Here is a 12089-nt window from a genome sequence, read left to right as displayed (position 1 = left end):
TATCACTGCCATGATAATTCATGACTCTCAGAGCATAATCTGACATGACACTAAAGAGGTTATTACTCTTCCATCCATGGGGAAAGATATATTTATAAATTTGAATTCAATATTGCTGCGTTCAGCAGGAAAAAATCCAAAGCCCCAAAGCAGCCACAATGAACAAGGAGAGACCGTTGTGCTGCCCCTTCCTACTTCATGTCCTGACATACAGTAGCAAGTTCTCCCTTAATCAAAAGAATGCACATATAAATCCTCATCCTTTAAATAGATACACGAAATTCCACTCTGAAAATGATTTTCAGAACATTCTGGTAGGTGCCATTCATGGCATTTATATAGAATCATAGAACAGCTTAGGTTGGAGGGTAGTCATAGGCAGGGTTGCCAGTCGCTGGATCAGACTGCCCAGTGACCTTTGAATGCCTCCAGAGATGGGGCATCCTTTAACCTCTCTGTGCAATGGAACCTCTCTGTTCCAGTGTGTCACCACCCTCTGAATAAAAATTTTATTCCTGACATCTAACCTTAATCTCTCCTCATTTAGTTTGGAGCCATACCCCATGTCCTATCACTATCAGACTTTGTAAAAAGTCAATCCACCCCACCTTACCTCTTGATGATAATTCCAAAGGGCATAGTCTTCCCTTAGACTCTGTATTTTGTTTGCCAGTCTAACTTGGAAACCCTCTAAGCAATCTGAGACATGATTAGGCACCTAATTACAGGCAAATGAGTTGAGCCCTGGTACTTGATATAGCGTGAGTTAAATCACTTACCAGAAGCCACTGACTATGTTGACTAATAGTCTGTGGAAGTCTTTCTGCCACTCTGAGTTAGGATTCTAAGGTTCTATTTAGCTGATGGAGTGCGTAGTGAATGTTTTTGTTAATGCCAGTGTCTGGAATCAAGTGAGAAGGTTTCCTAAGTGTTTACCATCCAGAAGCATCTGCAAGACTTCACATGAAAGAATGTGGTGTGTGAAAGTAGGAGGGAGGAGGAGCAGAGAGAGGTTTGAACTTTCATTCCTCATGGGATGGAAGGGTTTCATTTTTTCCTTCTATTTTGTCAGAATGCCATAGAGGAAATATCCCTACATCAATATTTTTGAGGAAGGGCAATTACAGACAGCAGAGCAGCTGCCTTTTGAGATGCTGATTCAAGTGCTCGATCAACACTGAGTCATCCATGCTTTTAGTAATGAGCTCCCTGGAAGACAACACGAATCCCAGAAGTTGTCAGCTACTATTATCATGATCTAACTGTAGGTGGATTTTGGGACATAGGGCTCCCTTAAACAGATGCCAACATACAGGAGCTTCTGGAGGATGGTAGCTTGTGGGAAGTGGCTCTTAGCTTTCTGCAGATACATTAAGGTTGCTAATTAACAGAGTTTCTCATGTGAATTCTCTTCACATCTGCCACAGACATTGTTCTTTTTCACAGACAAGGAAATTCAGAAGATATCAAAAAAGTCCACAAATGAGATATATTTGTCTCACAGGCTGTGTTATGAACTGAGGTAGCAGGGCTTGAGTCATATGTAACATCAGGGGAAAAAATAGGACCGTTAAAAGAATTTTGTATTACAGTATGCTTAATTATCATACAGAAAATAGGCTTTCAGAAAACTTGAGGACTGTAGGATAGGTCTTGTTGCCCAGGGCAGATACAGTGTTTTGACTTGAAAATATGCCACATAAGCCATACCATTAGTAATAGTATTCAACTTTGCTTGGAAAACTTGCCTGGCATGACAGAGCTTTAGGAAGCAAATTTACATTTAATTCAATGTGCAGGGATAGGACCACTGCCTATTAAAGGCTTCAGAAAAATCTAAAAATGAAAACAATCTTCTCATTTTCCAGAACACAGACAAAGCCTTGATGCCATGTGCAAAGCAAATGCTTTGAAATAGATACCTTAAAATCCTACTTTGAAGGATCTGTTCCTAAAAAGTAGAGGAGAAGCAAACATGGTTAGTAATGTCATAAAGTCTACAGTCCATTTAGTCCTCCATTTAATGCTCCATAAAGAAATCCCTTTTTAAAAGTTCAGCAATTACTATTTTTGTGCTTTGGCTTCTTTTCACAACTTTGTGCTGTCTCTCAGCATCTCCTCAGGGGGACGTGAAATTTAAAATAAAAGCCAGAATCACCATATCAAATAAAAAAGAAGAGAGGTCTCTTTCCTCTTTCTTCCTAAGGCCACAAAATGTTGGCCACTCCTGGCACGTCTGTACAGAAAGAAGGCCTCTTCACAGAATCACAGAATAGCCTGGGTTGGAAGGGACCCCAAGAATCATGAATCTCCAGCCCAGCCACCACATGCAGGGCCACCAACCTCCCCATTTAATACCAGACCAGGCTGCTCAGCGGCCCATCAACCTGGCCTTGAACACCTCTAGAGACGGGGCATCCACAACCTCTCTAGGCAGCCTGTGCCAGCACCTCACCACTCTCATGGTAAAGAACTTCCTTCTGACAACCAACCTGAATCTTTCCTCCTTCAACTTGAAACCATTTCCCCTTGTCCTGCCGTTATCTACCCTGTAACGTATGTGCACTCTGTTGCAGAGCATTAAAAGCTGGTATTGTTTTCTTTTTTTTCCATCTGACAGGAGAAAAAAAAGCCCCCTAACAGACAAGAAAAAATTTCTGGATAGAATGGCTGTTACTACAGACATAAAAAAGTCTAACTATTTTTGTAATTAAATGTATCTCTACAAAGACTTTTGCTTGAATATACTCCATTCATTCAGCAGACTCCTTGCCATGCTTACAGGTTTGCATCTCTCATGAGAGAGTTCTGAAACTGTTATACAGTTCTCCAGGAGCAGATAAAACCTCCTTTAACAGCATTTTGTTGTGGATAATACTTTGCAGCGCTGTTTCTCAAACAGCTGAATCTTGGTAGCTTATTAAAAAAATCCACATTATCCCAGCGTGTTCCATTAATGAAAAAGCTGAAGAAAAACAGAAGGAAAAGGAGAAAGTAAAAAAAAAAAAAATCACTGAAAATGAAAGAACAGCCTTCCTATGGAATTCCTGAAATCCCCCAGTGCTACTTGTAATGAAAGTCGGTGATAATAATGACCATGGGATAATATTTTGTTCAGCTTTTTTTCTTGAGGGTCCTGTCACAATGAATGGTTTGGAGGAGAAATGGTTTGTGAACTGCAGAAACCTGGGTTGTTGCTTTTTTTTTTTGCAGGAGAATCTAAGACTGTTCATTCATGCTTGTAACATACAGAGCTATGTTGTTCTGTAATGGTATAATCATCTCTACACTTCTAGTGAACAAAACAGCGAAGACCTAGTTAATAAAATCAAATCAAAATAATTTTTTTAAAAAGAGAGGCCTCTTTTGATTAAATCATACAGAAGGATGTAAATAAAAAATGTAAATATAAAAAATAGTAAACATTTTTTTCAGCACTTACATACTTGTTCATTTTTGCTTTCTGAGGCTATTTGTCTGAACAGTGAAAAATGAAAGGAGGGCATGTTTCCTTCAGGATTTCACTAATGATTTTGTACATTCAGCCCTTAAAGGTATTTTTTTGCTATTTTCCTAAGCAGAAGAGACACCCTCATGCCAGCACGATGGCTGTGTGACTGGTGGGATGTCCTACTGGGCTCTGTTTACATCATCATGTGCACGTTAATCAGCATCAGAACAGCAGCTGAAGCAGAGATGTGCCATCACCCACACTATTCAGCTGTGTGCACTCTGGCATGTTTAGCTCTGTACAAACAAGCACCGTTCCAGAAGATGCCCAGATCCTGCATGTGTTCCCCTCCCTTCTCACAGTTTATCTTCAGGACCAGATGTTATCTTCTCTAGTTTAGAGGTAACCACTAGAGCTTCCCAAGACAAGCCGTTTACCTACAAACAGTTCTGCTTTCCAGCTGTATGCCACCAAAGACCTCTGCTCACATCAACTAAATAAAGCCTTGCCTGATACTGAGATCTGGAAAATATTTGTAGCCACTTTCCCACTGTTTAATTTTAAACTGGAACTTTTCTTGAAGGAGGACTAAATAAAAATGAGTAAGGACTTTCATAGTCTGAGGCTGAGCCAGTTTCCACAGGCTCCTTTGAGAGCTTTCCCAATTATTTTCCTTCAGCTGGGCTCCTGAGTTTAGCTATTAATCTTCCTTCATAAGTAAATCACTATTGTGCACTAACCCTTCATGTTACTGCTCCTCTAACTTTTGTGTACTTTCCTGGTAAAGAATTTCATGCAGTATTCTTCAGGTGGTCTTACAAGCAGAATGACCAGATGGAAATGTTAGGATTACAGCTAAATACTGCTATTTAAGCAAGTGTTCATCTCTTGTAGAAACAAAATTAATGAACACAAAAATTATCTTCTCACCAACTTTCCTTCTTCTGATTTCCTCCAACAGCCATTCCCAATAGGTATTCCTATTGGAAAAGTATGGGTACCAAGGTGGATTTGCAGAGAAGGAAAGGGGCAGAAGCAGAGGAGAGACACTAAGAGTCCAGCATTACAGGAAAGAAGTTCACAGTTTTCTCACTCATCTTGCAACTGCTTTTATTTTTGGGTAAATAATTACAGACTACAACCCTTTTGTTGTTGTGTAAGGCATTCTGATATGAAGGTTCTGTGAATGAAAGACAAGAAAAGTGGTAAAGATCTTGTTGATAGATGTTGTCAAGCAGCAATGAAAACAGTGTTCAGGAGAACTAAAAATCCATTGGGAGAGAATGAAAATAAGCACTTTTCTTTGTGACAAGCTTTCATCATTTAAAAAAAATCCCAAACAAATAAAACCAACCAACCAACCAAAATGACTAAACACCTGGAGAATGGAAGTAGTTCTGGCAAGAGCGATATAGCTGCTCTGAACTTAATAAAATGTTCAAATGCTCATATAATACTCTGCTGGGTCATGCTTCCAGTATGCATCAGAAGATACTCCTGGAAAATGAACATACGGCAGACAGATTTCTCAACCCCCTTTTTATTTTAGAATAAGAGAGAGAAAAATAATAAAAAATAAAGCTCCCTTTGGGGTCTTCACATAGAGTGAAAATTAAGTTTTCCAGACCAAAATGTCAGAGTCATTATGAACTGGCAGAAATGCACTAAGTGTTTTGGGATTGATATAGAGCTGCAGCTAATATCCTTTTCCTTTGGAAATGTATTTGGTCTTTAGTGATTACTGCAGGCCAGGACTTTGTCATATGTGAGAAATGACATAATAAGATGAAAACTTAAAATATATTTCACTCTTGACTGAATGTAACAATTTCTTCCTGACCCTGACTCTGGAACCTGTTTTCTCTACTAACACAATTGTGCCCCTTTTGTAGACACACAGTGATTTGAACAGATAGTGAGTTGCAGTTTTCTTGTAGAGCTGTTTCCCAATTTTTGTTTGCTGTAGTTCTGCAATGAAGTTTCCATTTATTTTGAAGCATAAAATGTAACCTGACATATAGTAAATAGACTATGATGAAACAGAAGACTGAGTCTGCTGTGAAGCTCTACTGTATGCATCTTAGCTAAGATTTCTCTCATAAATGATGGAAGTTTTGCACTGGTGGTTGCATCATGCAGGAATCTCCTTCCAGCAGCTCCAGTGGTGCTGTGCCCCAACAGCACGCAGAACTGGAGGGATGGAGGCCAACACAGGCAAACCTTACCTGAACTGCAAGCCCAAGAATATTTGGAGATAGCATATTAAGAAGTATGGGGGAAGATGCAAACAGTCAAAAGAAAAAGAGAGGAAAGAAGTATACAATACATTGATATGCTTCTTGTGTCACAATTCTGCATCTTGGTAAGACACACATTCATCCAGTTGCCATGAAGGTAATTTGGAAAAAAGTTGGAGCAAAGAATTCAGGCTGCATGCAGGCAGGCCAGGTGTTACCACTGCCCATTTATTTCTCCTGCTCTGCCAGTATCCATCCAGGTGAATCAAGAACACTCCTCTACTCCTGTGCAAAGCAGAAGAGATCTGTTTAGCAAGCTTCATCAGCAGTTTAAGCTAAATTGCCTGGTTTTGTAATGACACAGATGAAGTGCAGTCACACTAATCATGATGAGGAGAGCAGACAGAACAGTTTGGAGGTGAAACCTTCCTAAATGCTCTCACCTTAAAAAGACTGCCTGATTTAGGTCTAAGCTCAGAACATTTTGCCTGTCTTCTGGGTAGTCATAAGAGGTAGGGGAGAAACTCGATTCATCTGAAACAAATCTGAGAAAATCAATTTAAATATATTTATTGACTATGCCATATTTCTAATTTCTGTTATGCAAGCTTTATTTTCTCTCATTCTGACATCAGAGATCTGAACTATCTCCAGAAGATGAAATACCATCTCAAGGTAAATCACACAGCTTCTTATTAATACTGCTCTATCACTGCATTGAAATCAGTGCTAAGCAATCTAGCAAGAGAAGGAAATCATGAGTCATTATTAAATTTATGAGAAGCTGGTTCATAAATCCTATATGATCACTTTTTCTGAGCTGACCTGGGAAAATCCTTTAAAGCTGCCTCATTCTATTTGGCATCTACGGTAGCTCAGTGTGATAGAAAAGATTTACCTTTCCCCAGATAACTTCCCAGAGCCCTTGGTTTTCAGCTGACAGCGAGGAAAGAGCTCACAGCTGTGTGCTTCAAATTAGATTACAAAAATTTGAAGGCACCTGAATTTAAGCAGAGATTAGGCCCATAAAACCAAAATTATAACTGAAAACTCTTCTGTAATTCCCTTATTCTGTAAGAATTGAAACTCCCTGGGTAGCTAACTCATTTACTGCAAAGCTTTCCAGGTCTCTGCACGCAGCCCTGATCTGAATAGCCCAAAGGCCAGTGAGGATCCAGAGATGGGAGTTGCCTAAATCCAGCATGAAATCTGCTTCCCAAATGCAAGTACAATTAAATGACAATTAGCAGGCAGAAAGGAAAAGGAGCAAGACCAAAGCCTGGTGCTGCAGGCTGGTTGGTCCAAGGAAGTGAGGTCTTGGGGTCTCAGCCTAGCACCAAGGTCTCTACAGACACCTCCTTCAATGGCTATTTAATGCCTGATCAGCTTCTGAAGTCTCTTTCCTGAGCTCCAAGCTGATGCATGTGGGTGTCATGGCCTTTGAGCAGCCCTGTCGGACGGCCCTCACTGGCTGCCTCCTCAGAATGCTGACTGTCCCTTATGTTTGTTTCTCAGCTGGAGTAAGGAAAGGCCTATGGTGTTAATGGCACTGGGACAGCTTCTGCAGTAACACAAAGGAAGCAGGCATTAGAGCTCTGCACCACTGCCAGCTGGAGGCACAGCACAAACTTCTCTGCAGAACCTTCCAGTTGATGACCAGACCTACTAGAGTCGGTATGCTCCTGGAATGTGTTGACTGCCTATTTTTCTTTGGTTACTACTGGCACACAATCAAAAAGCCTAATGAAGATTAAATATTCGCATAAAACTGAGAATGGTGTAAGCAACAGAAGCCTAACGGTACTGGGATTGTTGTCCTACCTAAATCAGCGTTAGCTCTCCATTCACATATTGTGAAAACCATGATATCACACATTCATCCTTATGTGTAACAGTGACTCGCTCCTTCTTGCCTTTCTTCCCAGTAATGTGTCACTTTTACTCTGTTCTCACACCCAACTTTACAGATTCCTACTTGTCACCGAGTTCATGTGTAGTTTTACTCCCTCTTTAATTTAAAATAGTGGTTGTAAGAGCTCAGCAGCTGTCAGAGCTGTTCTTTTATTTAAGTCATCAGCCTCACTTTGATATATTAATAAATCAGAAATGTTGGTTTTTTTTTTTCAAACTCTTTCCTCAGACTTCTGCTATCTCAGTGACAATTGCTCCTGAAATTTTCAAGGGCTGTGAAGATGAGCAAAATTCAAAATTCATCAGACCTCTGTGAGCACAGCAGATCTCAGAGTAGATCTCTGCTTGAAATATGATGACTACCTAAACCATACATTTAATGCAGTGCAGTTTTTATTTTTGGTTTCCTGTTACACAGTTTATGATTTTCTGCTATTAGAAAAGAAGGCTTGTTATATTGTGTTTCAACAGGAGTATGTATTGCTTGAGGTCTCCGTGTTTCATTGACACAATTAAGTAGTGAATGGATGCCTGAGGAAAAAAAAAATAATAATAAAGAAGTTACCAAAGCAGTAACTCTACAAATAACAGACAGGAAACAATTTAGGAATAAATGATCTAAAAAATAGCCTGAGGTGTTTCATTTGTTTTGTTTTCCCTTGGTTAACAGAGGAAATGTTTTCTTGTGTTTCTGATGTGGCTTTCTTGTTGTTAACTTTCTTTCGGAGCACATAGATTTTATTCTTCAGATATTTTTCTCTTTCTTAAGAGGGCACATCCTTTAAAACAGCTGGCATGGCACACCACCAGCGAAGTAAAGTAAGTATAAAATGTTAGGGCCCTACATAACTTTTGTATTTTCTTCAGTGATCTGAATTTTCACCTGATAAACACAAATGCCATGTTCAATTTTATTTTCTGCTGCTTTAATGCAAGTATGAAAATTGTCATTTTCTGTAACCCCAAAAAGATCTGGCAAGGCACCGCAGCTCTGACAGTCGTGGCACTGTTTCAGCTTCCATTAAACAAATGACAAGTGACTTAAAAAATTAAACACAGAGTTAATATTTCATAGTGACTTTACAAAATGGACCCAGGCAGTCTCCTGCATTAAGCTGTGCAGGACATGACCCAACTGGCAGGCAGAGATGTGCTGTCCCAGATGCTCACCTGCAGCTGCACAGGGCCTCTTTGCTCCTGGGTTAAAGTACACTTGAGTGATTGCTATTTGCTTTGCTGGGGAGTCACAACTAACACTTTGAGTCCAAACACATGGGAAGAGAAATCATGGTGAGGCAGTGCCACAGGCTGCCCAGGGAGACGGTGGAGTCACTGCCCCTGGAGGCATTCAAGAATGATGTAGATGTGGCACTGAGAGACACGATTGTTGGTCAAGATAGTGATGGGCTGGTGGTTGAACTGGATGGTCTTAGTGGTCTTATCCAGCCTTAATGATTCTATGATTCTGTGATTCTGTGTGGATGAGCAGACACAGACAGGAGAACAGAGGTGGTAGTGACCTGTGGGCCTCCTGGCAGGAAAGTCTATCCATTTCTGACCCAACCATACTACTTCCTCCTTGGACCAGAGAGGTGCTCTACCCTTCAGCACCTGGCCCTGTTCTGTGTGAATGCAGGGGACCCTACAGCACCCTTCCCCTCTCTTCCTTGGCCGTGAGAAACTGATAATCATTGTACCTGTGCACAGATTTAGATACAAACTGAAACAAATTACATTCTTTTTGTTCCTTTTCCATGGCAAAAATTGTTTCCCTCAGTTCTCAGGTGCCTCTTCTGAATTTATTGCCCCCTGTGGGGGTTGTTAACTGTTTGATGCCCTGATCCCTGGTAGAACGAGCTCTTTGGTACCTTGAAGATGCCTGAAAACTGTGGGGGGATTGTGGGTTCCCTGGTTCTGGTAGTATGCAGTGTGCTTTGTCTAGCATAGCTAGTGTGTGATTTTGGAAGACAAACTGCAAATGCAGAACAGGAGCTGTACCTATACAGTCAATCTGCCAAACGGGGGATGCCTAGTGCTTAAGAGGACCTGAAACAGAGAAGATGCTTGTTCAGAAAGGCAGAGGGGAGCCCAGCAAGGAGGAGGTGATACTGTTCAGCACGTGGGCCTTCCTGAAATGCTCTGCAGTGCTGAGGATACAAAATAAGCGGAGACATCTCTGCTTTGTAAAGGTAAATAGCCATAGTAGCCTCTGCCATAAATCCCTTTAAATCTTTACTGTGGACTACAGAAGTACCATCACAAAATAAATAACCCAGCAAAGGCCCCCTGGAAGGTTAAGTGTTAACAGTGTTTTGAGGACACTCTCATTTTCTCTGTGCAATTCCATACGTATGCAAGTTTGTACCGGGGTTGCACTCCTAAAGAATAGATTGCTGCTAAAATATTCTGTATTTTATAAAGATATAAAATTGGATGAAATTTTATAAGGTACAGCTCATAAAATGCTGCAGAATACCTTGATGATACAAAGCTATGAAGCTCTTCTCATAAAATATTCTGAAACCTGTATCTTAAACCAGTAGATAGATCAAACTCTGCAGCAAATGATCTTGGATGACACCCGGCTCTCACAGTGATGAGTTTATTATTGGAATCTGCTGGGCTGGTAGAGATGAGAGAGGGGAAAGTGGGGGAAGGGAAGCATGGATTGTCTTCCCGTGTGGTGAAGTGGCCACAGCCAAAGAATATTTATACTCATATAAGAACAATGTGATACTAGAAATGATTCTCAGCATACTCAACATTTAGGACAGCAAGCAGTCAGAAATACCTCTCAGCTCCGCAAAGCATCTACAAGCTCCCTGGAATGTGACAAACATTACATCTACATTCCAGTCTGATAATAATGCATACATGCATTTCTTTATTCTGTATCTTCTGGTTCACAAGAAGGAAACTTGTTCAGGTTCCTTCTTTGGGACTGTCAGGATGGATGGATACCAACCACCATGGTTGCAGAGGGCTCCTTCTGGGGGAAAGATTCTGTTGTACAGGCAAGATCTGCACCTCACAGAATAGATCCTGATATGTGCCTGATCTCTACAGCCCTAACTACTGCCCACAGTAATACGCAGTCCAGCATTGACATCCCAGCTCAGAATCCTATTTTTATCATTGCTCTTGCAATGAATATACATTCACAGAAGTGTGATACATGGTCTTGAACATGTTATAGAATCATAGAATCATAGAATCACCAAGGTTGGAAAAGACCTTCAAGATCACCCAGTCCAACCGTTCACCTATTCCCAATAGCTCCCACTAAACCATGTCCCTCAACACAACATCCAGCCTTTCCTTGAACACCCCCACGCTTGGCGACTCCACCACCTCCCTGGGCAGTCCATTCCAGTGCCTGACCACCCTTTCTGAAAAGTAATACTTCCTCATGTCCAGCCTGGACAACTCCATAGGATTACTACAATGTTACTAATGGCTCACATGATCTGCTGTGATAGAAATTTCAGGTTCTTGTCAGAGAATGCTCTGTTAAAACAAACAAACAAAACAAAACAAAACAAAAACAGACCAAAACAAAACAAAACAGCAGAAAGCCACACCTCTGGATCAAAGAGACATCTTCCATCTGTGTCTGATTCTACTACGCACACTCATTTGCTATTTGAAGTCCTCTCTATCATAAAACTTGCGCTCAAAACCAAGGCCCATGAACCCTGGTAGATCCCAGTGTCCTTCCATTTCACCATTTCCTTCCAAATCCTTTGTCTTTTGTGCTGGAACATCCTTGTGCCCTTAGATCAGCAAACATAAACACTGATCATAACTTTCTCACATGTTTCCTCACCAAAACTCGAAAAGAAAAGTCAAAATTCGTGGTACGCAAATGCATTTCTACCCTGTTTCTGATGTGATCCTGTGACTCGCTACAAAAAGGAGAGACAACAGGTTGTGACGTTTGGGTGCAACTCTCACCAGCTGTGACTAAAAGATGGCTGGCATTAATCATTAGCCAACATGTCACGAACACATCATGTAACTGTATAACCATCACACCATCAGTATAACCATATAACCATCAATAATCCTATAACCATAACATCATCTTGGTAGGAATCCAGATCTCTGGTGCAGTACCTTCTGTTTGCTCATTTTCCATGATAGTTCTGGTGGTTTTGTGGCCAGCTGGCTATTACCTGTTTATAGCTATTTAATATGCCATTGTAGCTGCTACGGGTTTTTCAAGGTAATGACAGTATATTAATCTATGATACAATATCTCATCAAAGAACTGCAAAATGCTTATTACAAGAAAATATTAACATGTAAATGGACTTCATTTTGACCAAGGTGTTGGCAAAGGAAAGGTAATTTATAAGTGGCTGCATAAAATGTTGCTTTGAAATTCAAATGTACACCACAGGCAGCACAAAGGGAAAATAACTGCAATTTTTAAAGTCATCTTCTTTTAATATGGTGGAATCTATCTCAGGAAACAGGCAGAAATGAGT

This window comes from Lagopus leucura, unplaced genomic scaffold, assembly GCF_019238085.1.
Source record: "Lagopus leucura isolate 7727_CA_CO unplaced genomic scaffold, USGS_WTPT01 Super-Scaffold_100008, whole genome shotgun sequence".
NCBI lineage: Eukaryota > Metazoa > Chordata > Aves > Galliformes > Phasianidae > Lagopus > Lagopus leucura.
Note: the sequence above shows the minus strand (reverse complement) of the source record.